The sequence below is a fragment of the Strix uralensis genome, chromosome 1 (genome assembly GCF_047716275.1).
Source record: "Strix uralensis isolate ZFMK-TIS-50842 chromosome 1, bStrUra1, whole genome shotgun sequence".
NCBI lineage: Eukaryota > Metazoa > Chordata > Aves > Strigiformes > Strigidae > Strix > Strix uralensis.
Genome location: NC_133972.1, coordinates 25,117,413 through 25,121,894, shown reverse-complemented (window position 1 = coordinate 25,121,894; position 4,482 = coordinate 25,117,413).

Genomic DNA, 4,482 nt, shown 5'->3' with positions numbered 1-4,482 from the left:
AGTGATACTGCTACTTATACCATAAATTCAATGATCTTCCCTTTACTGGTCATTAATCTGTTTCGTTTCCTGACAATTTTATACTCTTTTGATAAACTATTTGTCTAACCGCTTGGAAGAAACAATGTCAAAAGCTGTACCTTAGGCTTTTGCCCAACTAATGAAGAAAATCCATCACCAAGAGAGTTTATCTATTGCTTTGCTGGATGTAAATAAAACGTCAGGCTAATTTACTTCCATTAATCTTAAAGGCCGTCGCTACAACGATGCTTCTATGTCACAGTGGACTTTCTTCCTTTTCCTCATAAATATTTAAGCAAGTACTGAAAGCATAAATAAATTGCCTTCTAAAAGCTGGATTATTTTTATAGCCGGTGATTTACCAATAAATTTGGATTTACTTGCTAGCTGTTGCCTTTCAGGCAGCAGCCGGCGATGCTTCACCCGTATGGGCATGGAGCCGCTTGGACAGTTCTTGATGAGCATCTTGTGGGGTCTCTGAGTGCCACCCCTGAGTGTCACCCCACTGGTGTCATCCCCAGACAGTGGGTGGCTTCAGTGGGTGCTCGGGCTGTTCTGCAAGGTCTGTACAGGGCTGCTGCAAAGGCTATTTGGTGTCCTGTGGCTGCAACGGGCAGCTCAGGAAGCGACCCTTAAATGCAGCAAAAAGGCATTTAGTGTATGGAGGGTGAGGCCAGCAAAGCACTGGAGCAGGCTGCAGGGGGGCATTCGGGGGTCACCAGCTTTGGGGGGTTAAGAACAGGCTGAACAGGAGTCATGTGCCTGTGGGGGCCTGGGGGGGTGACTGTGTGCATGGGGGGAGGTGCATGCATGTATGTGCACATATGAGTATCTGCGTGCGTGTGCGGATGTGTGAGTGCAACCATGGGCGCGTGCATGCACATGGGTGGGGTGCTGTGCGTCTGTTTGCATGCATGGACAAGTGTGCATGTGTTCAGTTGGCTGGAGCCGATTTGGCCCCTGTCTTCCTTCCCCCGGCCCTGTTTTCTGCCAGCTGAAGGTCTGTGCGCAGCCTGTAAAACACGTGCCACTTGGATCACTGCAGAAAGAAACAGATTCCTCCTTGTGAAGCCCCATGAGGGTTCGTGTTCATGCTCTCAAACGCTGTTCCCTGAGCGCTGGCAGCGAGCAGCACACTCCTGGGGTGCCAAGGGTGGGCATGAGGGTGCCGCAGGGATGCCCTCCTGCAAGGAGCCCCGGCAGGAGCACTGCCTGGTGCCTTGGGGAAAACCTTACAGGCTTTTCTGGCAGCTCTTGAAGTGACAAAGGGAAGAATAAGGCAGAGGACAGTTGCATTGGGCTCTTTTTGGGTGACGTGTGGAGCAAGCAGCACCTCGTGCCCATGCTGCTGGGCCCCTGGGGGAACTTGCCTGCAGACAGCTCCACATTCCCAATAGTCCTGGCTCCTTACTGCTGCTCTCCTCCATCTGGTCACCAGTGATGCTAGCAAGAGCATCCTTGGTAGGATGGGGGTTGAGTTAATTGCCTCCACTGGGATCCGCCCGCACTTCAGCTTTTGCAAGGCCTCGGAAGGTGCCTTAACTTGTTTCTCCACTGTTTTTTCCCTTGCTTAGCTGCTGCTGTCTTCTTAAAGCCAAAGCAGTCCTGCCCCAGCACCGCAGCTAACTTGGACCATGTCCTTCTTTTGTTACCCCACCCCAACAGGATCCATGATGATGCCTGGTGACATTTGGTTAAAAGAGGATCACTGCTGAGATGAGATCTTGTTTGTCAAGCATGGTCCTGAGTGAATTTTTATAACTACATTATAAAACCATAAAAATAAGTTTATCATAGGAAATATGACACATTCATAGCTGGAGCAAACTGAACCCAACACTATATGGTAAAGGCTGATATAAGAGCAGGGATTTCTCTGAATGGTCATGACCATAGTTTAAAGCCTCTGCACTTTTCTGGCTACATAGACAAGTCCATGGAAAAAATGACTAACTACAGGAGGCTAATGATCAGTCTCAGCAAGATCATGGCTTTTGCCTCTCTCATTTATCCATACATGGCTCTTTGTTAAATCAAGAGTGATTTTTATTCACATGTGTAACTGCTTACAGACGTTCCCATATGTGTTTAGCCAGCAAACTCACATGTTACAACTAAGGAAATATAAAAAAACCTAGAAAAATCCCCACTACCTTGTGCAATGTTAACGTCAAGCAGCTGCAACCAGAAGCAAGGCAAAAACTGCTGTTCCAGCACAGCAAAATCTACAGCTTTGGTCACCACACAGTCCCCCACCTTCCTCTTGATTCTTGCTGAGAACTTGGCTTACATGGGATGAAAACCTCTCTTTTAATGAAATTTCTCATTTTAATGAGAAAAACAAGAGTATGACTGATGCTACAAATCCCAACCAATGCTCTTGTTATCATGTAGCTCTTCACATCATATTTTCTGGGTTTAATTATGTTACATTTAGTCTCCTTTATTCCTATATAAAGCTGTACTTGGGCATGGCTTTTCATGGGACCCAGGATGAGTTATTTTGTTCTTCATGCTTACAGGCTAAGTTCACCTGATAATGGATCCCCATGATTTGGGCTTTAGCAGGGCTTCTCCAACAGACATCCATGCCATGGCACAGCAACGGGGTGATAACTCATGAAGTGGAGAGAGTGCTGGGGAAAAGGTTTTCCCTGGCTAACTAGAGGGCAGGACTCCAGGAAGATGCTGCCGACGCTCTGGATGCTGATGTACCCGCGATGCTGAGTGCTGACACTTTCTAAGAACACTTGTGCTTGTTGATTCATGTCACCCACACCTCGCGTCATCTTCTCTTCAGCAAGAGGAAAACGGGAAGAAAAGGTAATTGCTTGCGCTTATCAGCATGGGTGATAAGAATGCTCGCAGACACTAAAACTGACATGGTGCTGAGGGATGCAGCAGGGAAGGTGTCAATGCCCACCTTGTCTGCCTCTCCCACTGCATGGGTGGCCATTTTCTCCAAAGCTAGAGCAATGGGACAGCAGCACAGCACAGGTGCCCACGCTGGTCTCACCGAGACTTTCCAAAGGCATGAGTGACTTGGGGTGCCTCAAGCATACAGGTTCCACATGTAGCACTGGAAAAATGGAGGGCTGCTCCCTGAGGCCCTTTTAAAAAGCCTTCTCCTGGTGGCAAACCATCACCCCACAGGCTGGGAACTGGCTGCTCCTGGCAAGCAAACACTGACTGCACGTTTCAGCTGGGAAGCACACTGCAGAGAGAGAGGCTCTGACAGAGTCCATCCCTGTGTTTTTTCTCCTCCTGTTCATTTTGCTTTTGAATTATCTCTCAGCCCTGACACTTGAGGACCTGCCTGGCTGGGATGCTGTTACACCCCATCACAGTGGGCAGCTCGGCAAGAGCCTAAGGGCTGACAGGAGCAGGGTGGACTCTGCCAGAGGTGCCAGCATGCTCAGAAAGTATTTTGCACTCGATTGCCTTCTGCTGAAATAGCCTGGCATTTTTGTTAAAAGGTATCTTTGCAAGCCTTGGAAAGAGTTTCACGTAGCCATGCCTAAGAGAGCAGGCAGGAGCACTTTTTACAAGTGGCAGAGCTTGGGGTAGGTTTGCCTTTCAAGTCCCTGACAGTGAAGGGAAGAGCAAGTGAGAGATTTAGCTCTTCAAATCCCACATTCAAAAAGCACCTTGACAGCAGCCCAGACCTGCCAAGGCGTGGCACACAGCACACAACGCATGGCACAAGGCACACAGCACATGGCACACGGTGCTTGCCGGGGATGGCACCATGGGCTCCATGACGACAGCTGCTGCCAGGTGCTGCCTGCAGTGCCCGGTCCTGCCTGGCCCCAGCTCTGGACAGTGGCTTACACACACTCCCAGACACACATCACCATCACCACCTCCGCGGGGGGAAAGACAGAGCTCAGCTAGGGTGACTTGTCTCTGCTTAACCCACTTTTAGAAAGCTCCCCTCTGTTTTCCCCCATGCCGATCCAGCCTCTCTGCCTGTGATATTTTGGAAAGAGTGAAGGCATCATCAAAAAGCCCAGTGCAAGCCATGGAAAGGCTGCCAGTGACATCCCCCAGCCTTGAGCAGTGCCTCTTGCTGCTTCTTTAACCCTTCCCAGGGTCCCCGTAGGCTGTTCAAACGTCCAAGCCTCCAGTTTTCAAAATTGCTGGGATGGGGGGGTGAAAGCAGCCAAAAAATCTTATGGATGTGCCCCTCCTTTGAAAATCCATGCTGAGACTATTACTTGATAACTACTGCCTTTCTCAAGCAGTGGTGGGTTGTTTCAGGAGATGTCTCCTCCTCCTTCTCTTTCCTACTCTCTGTGATCCCATCTCCTTCTCCAGGGCATCCTACAAGGTGGACACACACACATTTTGAAGAGCCAGGTACCCACGTGCAGTCTCACATTGCACACACCGAGGGTGTGAGGTACATCCTTCGCCGCTGGGATTTGCAAGGCAGGCATGCTGTGCTGGACGGGGGCTGGT